The sequence below is a fragment of the Pararge aegeria genome, chromosome 14, assembly GCF_905163445.1.
Source record: "Pararge aegeria chromosome 14, ilParAegt1.1, whole genome shotgun sequence".
NCBI lineage: Eukaryota > Metazoa > Arthropoda > Insecta > Lepidoptera > Nymphalidae > Pararge > Pararge aegeria.
Window position 1 is genome coordinate 1,415,342 of NC_053193.1, and position 15,706 is coordinate 1,431,047.

Here is a 15,706-nt window from a genome sequence, read left to right on the forward strand (position 1 = left end):
GGTATATACAGTTATATAAAAATTTTAGGGTAGGCAGTGCTTTTGTAAAAAGAACAAATATTTGTAAAGTAACAATTAACTAATGAGACCCGTATCATGTATGCCTGAGAGTTCTCCATAACGTTCTTAAAGGCGTGTGAAGTGTACCAATACTTTACACGAGCAGTTGGCCAGCGTGGTGGACTACGAAACAAATACTTCTCATTCTGCTAATAGTGTAATATGAATTGTATTACAAGCAAATAGGTGCACTGTTGATTTCGAAGCGGTGATAGCGCATTGGGTACGAGCGCGACCTCACTTTCGCGGGGGCCAGTTCCAATCCCAGCACGCACCTCTAACTTTTCCAAGTTACGTGCGTTTTAAGTAATTAAAATATAACTTGCTTCAACGGTGTAGGAAAACATCGTGAGGAAACCTGCATGCCTGAGAGCCAGTGGCGTGCACAGGAACTTGAACCAGGGTAAGCATAACGGAGTAAAATGGCAGAAAATGGCAAAATCCTCTTCCGTTGGCAGTTATATGAAAATGTTTGGGTATGCAGTGCTTTTGTGCATGTATGAAGTGCACGCTCCTGCTGAGAGTTCTACATAATAGTGTGTGGAGTACAACATACCGCATTGGCCCAGCGTGCAGGACTACGGTCTTTACCAGTGGCGTGCACTTCATACATGCACAAAAGCACTGCATACCCTAAAAAATTTGTATTACTCATAAAGGGGAGGATTTTTCCATTTTATGCCATTTTCCTTCTTTATGCATACCCTGGTCAAGAACCCTGTGCACGCCACTGGTCTTTACCCCTTCTCATTGTGGGAGGAAACCTGTGCTCTGTAGTTGGCCGGTTGTGCGTTGATGTGATAATGATGATTAAACGTAATTGCATACTAAGAAACACATAAAAAACAAACAAACGACACATTGAATTAAACTTGCACATTGACGCCCTTATCGCTAAAAAGCGATCTCTGTCATTAAATATATTTTTCATTCAACTTCTTGCAGGCGTGTAACACATACAATAATAGATGTAGCAGAAGCAGAAATTAGAAGTGAAATAAAAAGCTCATGTGTACCAGTGGTGCGGCCAGCATAGTTAGGTTGACAACACGTCGAAAGGTCAGACCAACGTAAAATGAATGACTGTTTCTTTTTACTACAAACAAGAAACGTTTAAGAAAGTTTTGTTTAAGAAACCTGCATAATCCTTTCAAAATTTTGACGGCCGACTGGCTCAGCGGGCTTTCTGAGTCCTAGGCCGTGGGTTCGATTCCCACAACTGGAAAATGTTTGTGTGATGAATGAAAAAACCATCATGGTTTTTCAGTGTCTGGGTGTTTATCTATTTATTATAAGTATTTATGTGTATTATATTTATAAAAATATTGTTGTTGTTTGTATTTTTAATATTATAAAAACGAAGGTGTGCTAGTCAATCCATCCTTTTGCCCTAACTAAGCAACCAACTTATTTAAGCCGGCAACGCATCGGTGGCTCCTCCGGTGTTGCAAATGCTTATGGGGGCGGTGATCAATTTACATCTGGTGACCCACTTGCAAGTTTGCCCGCTATTTTTTTAAATATTAATTTAAAAAAAAAAAAAACTTCATTTTGTGACTCCAAAACGAGTGACGTAAGGCCATTTTACTTTGACGGTAGGTATAGAGTCTGATATTATGCGAAATATCATTAAATTCGAAGAAGACAATATGGTGTGGCAACACCACATACTGTGGGATAAATGGAATGGGAAGAAGAAGAGTTTAATAAAATAAAATATGATAAAATAAGTATGAGAATATTCATAATGTTATTTACAAGCTTTTATTTATCTTGCATCATGGAATAACGGAGCAGCAAAGCGTAAAAGATTAATTACTACGATGTTTGCCTACCTACATTATACCTAACTATTTATAATGCCAAAAAAACTTTAATTAAGTACATTTAATCGGACGTTATGTTTAATCATTATGTTTAGTTAATATTCGTATACATAATTAAAGCTATAAAGATATGCACATAATTAGTAAACAATAGGTTGTTTTGTTTAATACTCGCGAGGATAAAATGCAATCGAATAAATATTGGAATCGAATGATTAAAGACACATTATATTTGTATATAAGTAGTATAAAAGTATGCCGTGCTCGTCTGAGTTCGTAACCCGTTATGTGCGTTTTTAGTAGATAGATAAATAGAATAGATCAAGTCTTCATTGCACAAATTAAAAGCGATAACAAGAAATAACAAAACAATAAAAATATATATATAAAATGCGCAAAGGCGGTCTTATCGCTTTAAGCGATCTCCTCCAGACAAACCTTTATGGTAAATTAAAATATCACTTGCTTCAACGGTGAAGGAAAACATCGTGACCTGCATGCCTGAGAGTTCTACATACCGCTCTTAAAGGTGTGTGGAGTCCACCAATCCGCACTGGGCCAGCGTGGTGGACTACGGCCTTAATCCCTTCTCATTGTGGGAGGAGACTCGTGCCCTTTAGTGGGCCGGTAATGGGTTGATATGATGCTGATGGTAGCCCGGTGGGTATTACCGCGACATCACTTTCCGCGCGACGGCCGATTGGCGCAGTTTGCAGCGACCTTGCATTCTGAGCCGAAGGCCGTGGGTTCGATTCCCACAACTGGAAAATGTTTGTGTGATGAGCATGAATGTTTGCCAGTGTCTGGGTGTTTATATGTAGATTCTAATTATTAATGTATATGTAATATATTATTCATGAAGATATTCATCAGTCATCTTAGTAACCATAACACAAGCTACGCTTACTTTGGGGCTAGGTGGCGATGTGTGTATTGTAGTAGTATATTTATATTTACATTATTTACTTTCGGGGGGCCGAGTTCGTATCCCAGCACGCCTCTAACTTTTCTTATTTATGTGCGTTTCAAGTAATTAAGGTCTACATCTTAGGATTCTACATTATGCTCACAAAGGTCTGTGTAGTCCACACACCTTTGATAAAATTAATTGCATTAATTGCCACTGCGGACAAACTAACCCGCGACCTCCAGTCATAAATCCACAGCGGTCACCACTGTGCCAGCGAGGTGATTTATGAATGTCGTAGATATAATTTCGTTATCTGGAGAACGGAACTCACTATCTGCTCGGAAGTTGATCTATGCCAAATGTCAAGTCAAAATATACTCGCTGGCTGAATGATTTGTTCAAAGCATTCTAATGAGTACTGCTTTTAGTTAAAGGCGGTATTTGCGTGCTATTCCATGTCAGATGTCATAAATGAGCAAACGACGATTCACGTTAATTATTCAGGGATCAAATGTACTGGACCAATGGGTCAAGAAAAAATAACGATTAATAACAGGTGTCATGGAAGTGTGTGTGAAAATGGGCTTTAAGATAAGCATCTCATCAATTGATGAATTCTCGTGACAAATTTCTCACTCCGCGCTCGTTTCGTTTTGTGTCCGTCCGCCTATATACTCTAACCGAAACTTCGTTTTCCTGTACAGAATAATCATCGGGTTGGCACCTTTGATCCTGAAATTTATCGGTCCCTAACAGATCAAAAAAAAAACATTTATTTCAAGTAGTGGATAGAAGTAGGCGTTACTTTGCGGTAATCCATGATAAATTATGAAAATTAAGCTTAATTTGCTATACTCCGCGAAAAGCAGGAGAATTTGTATGGTGTAATTTATAACTTCTTCAATCCTTATGCTCCATACAGATCTGTGGCAATCTACCCTCTACGCACGTTTCGTACCGAAACCGGAGCATCCTCAGAAGATGTTGACTTTAACACGAATAATTGTTAAGTCAACTTCTTAACAATTATTAGTTGTAAGACTGAGGTTTTGAAATATAAAGTGAAAAAAAGGCAAATTAATATAAAGTAGCCAATGCACATAGCTCGGAGAGCCGATGGGCGTTGGGGTCTTAAGGTGCTGGAATGGCGACCCCGCACCGGTAAACGCAGCGTAGGTCGGCCCCCAACGCGGTGGACAGATGACATCGGGCGAGTCGTTGGGAGCCGCTGGAGGCAAGCGGCCCAGGACCGTGTATTGTGGAACTCCCTACAAAAGACCTATGTCCAGCAGTGCACGTCAATTGGTTGAGATGAAGATGATGAGTCAATGCACTGATCTGATAGTGTCGCATTGCGATAATGGCAGATGTTGGAATTGGCTGAATGTATAAAATTTCCATCCCACTTAAATTTTCACGCATTGATCAAATTATTCGCTGTCTAAGTTCCGTGCTGGGTTCTTTTGATGTTAAGTGATTACCGCCTCCGATTAATCTGCTGCACCAAAAGCAAATGGAACTTGTTTACCAGCCCATTGAATAACTATCGAAGCTTTGAGAGGACACCGCAGCAGGAGCTGGTGTAACATTTCGATATTTATTTTAAACATAATATTGCGTTTTAAATTTACCAAAGTGCGCTAATAGTCCAAATTGCAGCAACCGGCGAGACTCTCGTCTTTTTGGCTGTCATGGTTGGAGATTTAGCCGAATCTCTTCTTCTTCTTTCTCTTCTTTACCACCGAATATAAACCTATATGAACACACTATTTTGACTACCTCAGTAACGCAATCGTGAGAGCTGTGGTCTTATAAATGGAGGATGCAGGGCAAATTGGGAATTTATAATTTCTGAGTTTCCTCTGGTTTGGCCGTCGGCCGTGGGAAGTTACAGCCCTGCCGATGAATACGTATCGCTATGCAATTAAGCGTTCCAGTACGCTGCGTGTAGGAATCGATTAGTCGTATGGGTTTGGAACTGGCATACCACTAACAGGTTAGCCCGCTTCTATTTTAGGCGACATCATCACCCACAATCAGGTGAGATTGCATTCAAGGACTGAAAAAATAATAATATACTACGACAATGCACATATCCCCATCCACTCACAAAGTAAGCGTAGCTTATGTTATGGATTCTAAGGTGAGTTATGAATAATAAACATAAATACAAACTCAACACTGAAAAAAAATCATGCTCATAACACAAACATTTTCCAGTTGCGGAAACCGAACCCACAGCCTTGTATTCGGAAATCATGGTCGCTGCTCACTGCGCCAATCGACCGTCAAATTCGGCATTTATCACATTTTCTTGAGTAATTTGCAGTACCTAGTACAATAGTTTTTCTCACTCTGTAGCGTACGGCTCATTGGCTGTCATAAACCTGTCCGGAAAACATTAATATTGTTGTATGATTTGTTGAGCCGAGCCGCGCCCACTCCAGGCTAATTGAATATATTACTGTAATGGCGACCGTGTAAGCAATAACGCTTTCTCTTATTGCCCGCGCTTACAGTGTCCGTTTTATGTCGTTACAGTCGATTTAGGTGTAGCTCTATGATGTTTTTAAACGACTTCAAAAAGAAGGCCGAGGTGTTTATAATGATTGCTACTATTTTTCTTTTGTTTTGTGGACGATTATTGTACTACGTTTTTATTATGGGATGTTCTAGAATACACGTCTCAAGTAATAGTAGCTTACTGTGACAGAGCTATTTGTATTGCATAAAAGCAGGCGTTACGTAATCTGTACGAAACGTGCGTAGAGGTTACATTGTCGAGGATCTGTTATACTGTTTGTGGAGTATTAGGATTGAAGAAATTACAAATTAGACCATACAGACTCTCCTGATTTTCGCGGAGTATAGCAAATTAAGCTTAATTTTGATAATAGAGCTAGAGTACAGTACAATACTACCACTATAATAATTTCTACTGCTTAGCAGCATTGCTGTTATCCGGTCTAAAGAGTGTGGTTGCTGGTGTAACGGTGAAAAGATAGATTACATATTAAAAAAAAAAAAAGGTTTTATAATACATCACTGCAAGTTAACCTAGTAAGTGATGATACAGTCTAACATGGTAGAGGGCTAACCTTTTTCAGGTATGGCAGTTATATTTATTACTAATTACTACCCCTTATTGGTTTCTACGCGGCAAAGTATCGGAACGCTAAATCTAAAACTAAAACTTTGTCGGTACCAGTGAAAATTTAGAAATTATTAATTTCCAAATTGCTCTCACTTAAAAGACCGTTGCGCTCACCACTGTGCCGGGAGGTGGTCATAAGTCGTCGATTAGACCTATAGATTAACTACTTTTTATTTGTTATAAATATTAAAAATCCTCCATTTATAAGAACATTGCCTTTATCATTGGAGGATGCAGGTAATCTAAAAATTCTTGAATGCTTCATAAGTGCCTGTGATATGCACTTATGAAGCACTCACATTCACCGTGATCGTGGGTCTCATCCCACAATGAGAATAGTTTAGGCTGTGGTCTACCACGGTCAAGCGGGGATTGGTAGACTTCACACTCCGTTGAGAACATTATGGAGAACACTCCAACAGGTTTCCTTACGATGTTGTCCTTTATCGTTAAAGCAAGTGATATTTAAATTGCTTAAATTAAAAACGCACATAACTCCGAAAAGTTAGTGGTGCGTGCCGGGGATCGAACTCGATCTCTACGAACGGAAAGCCGTAGCCTTACCCACTGGGCAGTGGCGTGCATAGAGGATATGCACAGGGTATATAGATGATAAAAATTTAAGAAAATAAAGTAGTTACGTAATACGTAAGGGAAGGCTTTTTATAACTCTTACAATACCTATCCTTAAGTTTTTTATAACTTGTACTGGAGATTTTCTTAATTTCGTATCATCTGTATACCCTGTGTATACCCTCTATGCACGCCACTGCCACTAAGCTATCACTGCATTCATATTATACATAGGTATATAAGTTTGCGTAATTGTGAAGGTGATAACTACGCTAGGTTAGGTTCGATAGCTAGGAAGGTTCCGAATACCCTGGCCTAAGAAGAGCCCACAATGTACTTAGAATATAAATAGTTATTTAGTTTGTTTGCTAACGCTACGAAGGTACATACGTTTACGTGAGCGCGGTTCAGCTCAAACGCACTTGTGTGTAGAACCTAGATATAGGTTAGCTCGCACGCCGCCCTAGGCTTTCTTGCTTACGCACAGCCACAGTCAAGCAAGTGTACAGTTAAGAACTAATCTTATTACGCTGACCGCACAGGTTTTTCTAATAGAATCTTGATGTTATATGGATTTAGTAATGATACCTATTTATATTATTGTATTTTATTTACTAGCCGTGGCCCGCGTTCTTCGTCCAGTTTTTTACAAATCTCGTGAAAACCGCTTGTTTTCCTACGATTATGTAGCCTAGCAAAAATACTACGTACCTTCTCAAAAAGACGCTGCCACGGCACCACCACGGCAACTTCGTCTGCCGGCTAAAACGCTGTAGGTCTTACTTGCGATGGATGCGTTATGTTTTTTCGTAGGAGGCGTTCCTTTGCGAATTTCATGATATATTTCCAACAAGTTTAATTTATGAAAAACTGAAAAGTATTACTCGTAGGTCGGCAGTGAAAAAATTCTAAACAAAGTCCTTGTAGGAGTTAATATAAGATTCGAAACGCGAGCCGTAATGTTTATTAAAAAATAGCAACATTGTCAAAGATAATACAAAAAATATATATGGGGTTATTTTTTAACCAAAAAGCCGGAGCCAATACATCTTTAGAAAAAAAAAAAAGAAAGGGGAAGGCCAGGAAGGTTAAGGAGTGGAAAGTGTATTGTTGGATCACTTCTTAGTTCTAAGAGCATTATTAACTTAAGGACTTTGACCAAGTAATTGAATACTGGAGTTGAATAAACGAAGTAATATCAATAGAGCAGTGTAATATTACCATAAATATAAAGCTTAATTTGCTCTACTCCGCGAAAAGCTAAATAGCTTAGCAATTGTTTGGTGTGGAGTATAAGAATTGAAGAAATTATTAATGGTACTGTACATCTTCTCCTGCTTAGCTTAATAGCTTGATATCTGCTTTTGTATATCGAATCCCGAACGGAACTTGCGCATGAACTAATCCCGGAAGACTTGGAGGCTCTATTCAGTGTTGTGAGGATAATGTCCCAGACTTGCCTATCTGTATGGTAGCTGCACTGCGGCACGCATTAGCGACGCACCTCTCAGACATGCGACGCGTTAGCGGCAAATGTAATTGCTCTCTTGCTGCGTGTGTCGATGTACATCAAAGCAAATACTTCAAATGTTTGCTTGTTTACTTTGTTGGGTACCGCTGGCAGGACAAGAACGGATGTACTCAATTTTTGTAAGCATTTTTTTTTAATTCATGCAAGTATAGGCTATGGGGCTATGCCATGTTAGTCATGCTAAAACACACAACCAACAAAGGTTTTAATTTGAAAAAGTCATTTAACAGGACGTTTTTTTCCCATTTTAGTACCTACTTAGGTAGCCGAAATGAAGAGTTTGTATGTTCTAGCATACAGACCTCGTTTTTTATTTCCAGCACCTTGACCTTACTCTTTACTGTGACGTGTTTCTTGCATGTCCTGCGATTGCATGTTCTGTTTTTTTTATTCCACTACAAGTTAGCCTTTGACTGCAATCACACCTGGTAGTAAGTGATAATGCAGTCTGAGATGGTAGCGGGCTAACCTATTAGGGAGTTTGGTAGTCATAATATAATCGGTATCTACGCCATCGCACATCGCGACATCGCATCGGAACGTTTAGCGGCACGTCTTTGTCGCTAGGGTGGTAACCAGACCAGATCAGAGATTCAGAAATTATAAATTACCAAAATTACCTATATTAGACCACAGCGCTAACCATAGCCAATTCATATAGGTTGATATTCTGTGGCATCTTATTCAACTGGTAGGGATTCGGTCGAAATCTCCAATCCACGTTAATTCCTCCAAACAAATTATTCTCCTACTTAAATTCACAGCGCTCACCGTTGCGCCAGAGAGGTATTTAAAATTGTTTGATTACACACATCGCCATCTAGCCCCAAAGTAAGCGTAGCTTGTGTTATGGGTACTAAGATGACTGATGAATAATTATATGAATAACATACATAAATACTTATAATATATAGATAAACACCCAGACACTGAAAAACATTCATGTTCATCACACAAACATTGTCCAGTTGTGGGAATCGAACCCACGGCCTTGGCTCAGAAAGCAGGGTCGCTGCCCACTGCGCCAATCGGCCGTCAAACCTTTTAAAAAACCCATTTAAAAAATAGGCACATACAAATAAATAAAACAATATACTACCACAACACACACATCGATGAATGATGAATATTTTTATGAATAATATACCTACACAAATACTTATTCATGATCATCACACAATCATTTGCCAGTTGTGGGAATCGAACCCACAGCCTTGGACTCAGAAAGCATGGTCGCTGCCCACTGCGCCAGTCGGCCGTCAATATGTTTATCCGCTTCAGGTAAGCAATTTGCTTGGTCTGTATTAGTACTATAAAATACTTTTATTGTATACGTGAGATATATGAAGTAAGATACTTTTTTCTGGGCACAACTACACGAGGTGTCCGGTATCGCAGCGGTTGGTAAACCCTGGCTGCGATAACCTATCACCCAGTTCCGGCAGCGATAATGCTGTGGGAGAAACGCCGACGTCCGTATCTTGCGACTCTTAAACATGGGTTATTAGTACTTTCAAAGAACGCAGTCATTTAGTCGACGGATTCACTCATCTTTATATCGTCGTCATATAGGTAGGTAGATACACTTTATTGCACACAAATTCATTAAAAACAATACAAATACAATTAATATTTATACAAACATCTCTAGCTTCTCTTCCCAGCTTCGCACGGGTGCACGTTACATACGTTATTTGTTTGAGCGTATGTTATTTGTTTTTCGGGAGGGGGCCTGCCCCCCGCTTTTTAAATCTCTGATATCTTCTAAGATATTAATTTTAAAGAACCGTTAGACGGCTAATGTTTTTTGTAAATGTTACTTAATTTGCAATTTTTTTTATTTTTATCCAAATATTTTTCATAGAGAGGTCTACTTAACATTATCATATCCACCCTTTACCGGCCCACTACAGGCAGTGGCATGCATAGAGGCAGTGGCGTGCACTTCATACATGCACAAAAGCACTACCTACCCTAAATGTTATATATAACTCGTAAAAGAGGAGGATTTTTGCCGTTTTATGCAGTTTTCCTGCTGTATGCATACCCTTGTAAGAAATCCAGTGCACGCCACTGCAAAGAGGGTATGCAGATGATCTAAAATGAAGAAAATCTCCAGTATCCCTACTAATATTATAAATGTGAATGTAAGTTTGTTTGTTACGCTTTCACGCATAAACTACTTAACCGATCCTCATGAAACTTTGTACACATATTCTTAGAAGTGTTAGAAGTAATATAGGGCACTTATTATCCCGACATTAAGCTCGGTTGCTTTGGGAGAGGGGATGAGTATTTGACGATTTTACACCATAATTCCGACAAATTATAACCGATTTAAATATGTATAAACGCAGACGAAGTCGCGGGCAACAGCTAGTTAGTTATAAATACTTGAGGGTAGGCATAACTCTTACAATGCCTATCCTTAAGTTTTTTATAGCTCGTACTGGAGATTTTCTTCATTTTATATCATCTGCGTACCCTGTACATACCCTCTATGCACGCCACTGACTACACGGGCCTTTATATATTATACGGATCTTCTGCGACAATAAGAGGGCCGTATTCCACCACGCTGGCCCATATGACTTCTGTACCTTTCACAAACGATATGCAAATGACACTAATTTGTCATGTCCATTTCGATTATGACGGTTATTTATTTCCACTTTTCGTTTATGAAGAGTAATGTTATGTCTTACAAACACTACATTGTTATAAATATATTGTGAAGCTAACTTTTTAAGACAATCATTCAGTGCTGCCATCTCTGGAAAAAAAACAATAAACATACCGATGTTGATATAAATTTTGGAAGTCACAAAGTACTAGGCCTGCAACACATTGAAGATGTCGTTGGAATTGTCACCATCACATCACGCAATCCCACATTCAGTCATATTAAAACGGTGACAAGTAATAATTATATATAATTTTCTGTCGCACCGTCAATAGCTTAATTTACACTTCGGTGCAATTGTTCATTAAATACAATTAGTTAATTGCGCGGACCACTGCGCCATCGCAGACGACGCGGTTAGGGAGAAACTGACAGCCAGTTAAGTTAATCTTAATTAAAGATGATAATTCTGGGGTTTCAACCGTTGCGGACGTCATATTTTCAACTGACTTCCTAAATGAAATAGGCGGAGGTATTAAATTCGTTCGTGTAGCGGTGATAGCCCAGTGGGTAGGAGCTCGACTTCACTTTCGGGGGGGCGAGTTCGAATCCCAGCACGCATCTCTAACTTTTATAAGTTTTGTGCGTAGTTAAAATATCACTTGCTTCAACGGTGAAGGAAAACATCGTGAGGAAATCTGCATGCCTGAGAGTTCTACATATTGTTCTCAAAGGTGTTTGGAGTCCACCAATTCGCACTGGACAAGCGTGGTGAACTACGGCCTTAACCCCTTTTCATCGTGGGAGCCGACCCGTGCCCTGTAGTGGGCTGGTAATGGGTTGATATGATGATGATGATGATTAAATTCGTTGGGTTCTGTTTTCTTATTTATCGTATTATAAATAACATATGAATAACTTCACTCGCCTATGTTGCGTTAACAATATAATATAACTAATACCTTTATTTTTCTATAGTACCTAGGTGTGTAATTGCTCGTAAAACTTCATTAATAACTAAAGAGTATAACTCCTATACAAGAGTGTCAATATTAAAACAATACTGTTTTAAGCGATGGTAGTGAGCTTCCAAAAAGTCGTGTAACTGTTTTTAATTGGAGCGTAGAGTTAACAGTACGAGTCAAAGCGCTTTTAAAGCTTGTAAATGGCCTCTCGTGTGGTCCTCAGATCTGATAAAGTACACTTCTAACATGAAATCCTGTGCGAAAAATAGTATACAATTTGTATATCTATTAGTTTACGATCATAGACATTCTATCAATAACAAAATATCAATCAATAACCGTTTTATTAGGTGTTTAAGCAAGAATTTTTCAAATCGTTAAGGTAAACAAACAAACAAACTCTTCAGCTTTATATATTAGTATAAGATTTCCATGGACTAAGTGTGGATTTGTGGTCTTCACACGCCTTTTGGAACATAGCACAAATCTCTCAGACACACAGCTTTCTTTACGATGCTTTTCAAGTGATCTTCAATTACTCAAAATCCGCTCCGAAAAGTTATAGGATCTGGGCATCAAACTCGCTGCCCCTGAAAGGGCACTGAAGACCTAACCGTTGGACCTAACCTAAATATTACCGCTACATAATATAGATAACTAATTACTGGTGTAGCATATAATTGTAGAGGTATTGATAGATAATAAGGAAGTCTTTATTATTAAACCCGATATCGGAATAGTCCTATGGTTTCCTGGTACACGTGAGGCGAGTTGCGGGAGATTATAGGAGGGCGCTGCTTAGCAACCAGCCCTCCGGCGAATGTCAATACTATCTGTACCCCTACTCCACGGGGCAAGGGGCAAGGGCCCTCTTGACAGGTAGGTATTAAGGGTACGAAAGTTCTCGTTTTACCCTCGACAGAACGGAGCCTTGATTTGATTATGTTTAATTTAGTTTTCAGGTCGGTGACGGTTATCAGGAAAATACGTAGGTACTTTGCTCTGACCTAAGTTTGACGGCCGACTGGCGCAGTGGGCAGTGACCTTTTGAGTCAAAGGCCGTTGGTTCGATTCCCACGACTGAAAAATGTTGGTGTTATGAACATGAATGTTATACACTGTCTGACAATATAAGTATTTATGTATATTATTCTTACAAATATTCATCAGTCATCTAAGTAACCATATTACAAGCTAACGCTTAATTTTCAGCGCTGAAAAAGCCCGAGTATAGTTTTCATGAAAATGGGAATAAGCAAACGAACACCCCTACAAAACTTATACTTCCACCATTAGGCTCGTAACGTTTTCAAAAGCTTGAAACAGTATATAATCAAGAGACAATCTGTATTTAAGAGACTTGTTATTATTATCCTTACTTCCTTAGTTAATAAATGCGTAAGGGTGTATGTTTGTTATTTTTGGATATATAATTATTGATGGGATATATATATTTAGTTTAAAATATTACTAATCTTAAGTTGGTATAGTACGGTGCTGATACCATGCGTCTTAAACTTTGCCAGAACATTAACCATGTTGCATCCGTAACGCAATAAACTCACAACACACACACACGCACATTAAAGCCACATAAAAATATCTTTTCAGTTCCGTAAAAGCTAATAAAATATGAGAAGGGAAAATAAAACTCGTCCCAGTGGAAGTTGGCAGCTAGTTAAGAAGTCTGGGGTCTGGAACTCGAGGCGATTGAAGTTACCAGTCGCGGAGGTCCAGCATTGAATCGGGCAGCTCATAAAAGCTAACAACCTATTCTTCGTTGGCTTGCCGGTGTTACTTTACTGAATTGCGTGGGCAGGTACACTTCAGTAGGATTCTGTGTATTCTATAACAAATTTGTTATAGACTTGTGCTTTGACTGGGGGAGTTTACTTTACCCGATTGGAATATGAGGAAACTTATATGTTTGTAACAAATATTATATTGCTCATATGATCCCCTGGTAGTTAAAGCTTGTATCCTGATTAAAAGGTAAATAAAAAAGTATTTGTGTTGTGTTATTACTACACACGTAAGAAGTGAAACTTCTTTATTACATAAGTAATTCTTTTTTTCTATTTTCATTATATTTAAAACCATAAAAATGACTTCCTTATTTATTTTAGAATCTATTCAAAACAAAGCCAAAAAGCCAACATCACGCGGTGTTCCCAGGCGGTCACCCATCCAAGTACTGACCGCGCCCGATGTTGCTTAACTTCGGTGATTGGACGAGAACCGGTGTATTCAACATGGTATGGACGTTGGCGACAGTTATATTGAATAAGAATATGGCAACCTGTCAGATAATATAAATATCCATCAATGGTAGCGTTAAACGTTTAACGCAACCTTGTTGGAAGTCGCATTAGAAGTTTCACTTTAATAAAACCTTATTAAGTTTGGATCGTGTTTGAGACCTTTACAGGACTAATACAGGAATTATATACTACTTAGGCTATGATCTCCTGGTAGTTTTAAAGCTTTAGTCGATATTGAAAGGTCGTTCGTTCGAATTCCAAATGGACCTTCACTAACCTCTATATATATATCTCTTATATACATATACATAAAAAGCTGAAATTTTTTTTACTTGAACGCCATGATCTCAAGAACCGATTTTAAAAATTATTTCAACGTTGCATAGCCCATTTATCGAGCAAGGCTGATATATCATCACGCTAAGACCAATAGTTAGCACCTATGAATTTTTCGAAGTTGCGTTTTTTTTGGACAAAGCCGCGAGGGATCGCTAGTTAGTTATATTCTTATTCAATCGAGATTCGAATGAATGCGCCTTTAGACCACAAGGAGTGACTACGTTCCGTCTAACCTCATGTCATCTTCCAACGCCATCTAGTATCGGGTAGCTGCCGCATTACTTTTGACAACTGTGATAAAAATATATATGTACTTAATAGAATCTAAACTTCTAGCGAGTCTCTAGCTAAAAATTACTAGTCTCCTAGAATGTCAAAATAGCAATCATCTCTATTTATGTATCATCATCATCATCATCATCGTCACATCAACTCATTACCGGCCCACTACAGAGCACGGGTCTCCAACCACAATGAGAAGGGGTTAAGGCCGTAGTCCACCACGCTGGCCCAGTGCGAATTGGTGGACTCCACACACCTTTGAGAACATAATGTAGGATTCTCAGCCATGCACGTTTCCTGCCTCACGATGCTCCGTCACGATGTTTTCAAGTGATATTTTATTACTTTAAACACGCATAACTTAGAAAAGTTAGAGGGATTCGAACTCGGCCCCCCGAAAGTGAGGCCGAGCTTCTACCCAATACGCTATCACTGCTTACCGGTTATATATGTATACTAGTATGGAATTGAATAGTATACTTTATGTTTGTTTCAACGCGTTAATCTGTGCAACTACCAGTCAGTTAAGATTTTTTTTTTGCATTTGGTGTCCTACTTCTTGAGGAAGGTTATAGGTTATTTAACACTACGCTACGACCCTTAGGAGACGAGTAACGGGAGGGTGATAAGACGCGGTGGTTCGCAAAATAAATTGGCATACACTAATAGGATATAGTAGGTACTGATTGGAAAGCAAGATCAAACGCAATGTCGGTGGGTTTTAAATCACGTCTTTTAATTTTCTTTCGTCCTAATTTCATACTCCAATAAATTAACTACTCGATCTTCGAAAGTTCATAAGTTAACTTCGAATTATAACCAGCCAGCTAATTGGAAAACATAATTCAAAAATTAGAACCCCATTTGCTTTAACTTTTGGACGTGTAATAAAAAAAACACTTCTTAACGCGTTTATTTCGGAATACAAGCTTTATTGTTTATGAAGTTTGGGGTCAGAATTGGTTGTAAGCCTTGTTTGGTAGGAAATCAAAGCAATCTTTGTGCGTGGCAATATGCGGTCGGAACAGACAGACGGACAGACAAAAAACGTCATTGTTCCCTGCTCTATACGGAGGTGCGAGTGGGAATAAATTAAGTTAACCCATTTCAAAGTTTTTTATGCAGGTAACCAACAAGCAATACGCCTGGGAGAAGACATAGCGTAGCTTAGGCGGGGTGTAC

General features: G+C 38.9%; 1 protein-coding gene and 1 non-coding gene across 2 annotated transcripts in view; one reads left to right on the forward strand and one right to left on the reverse strand.

Moving 5' to 3' along the window:
- Positions 1-15,706, forward strand: part of LOC120629103 (protein winged eye) — a 146,211-nt gene that overhangs the window by 71,007 nt on the left and 59,498 nt on the right. The gene's annotated exons all lie outside the window — the stretch shown is intronic.
- Positions 13,793-13,911, reverse strand: LOC120629665. Its single transcript, XR_005658998.1, has one exon. It is a non-coding gene; the product is annotated as a 5S ribosomal RNA (ribosomal RNA).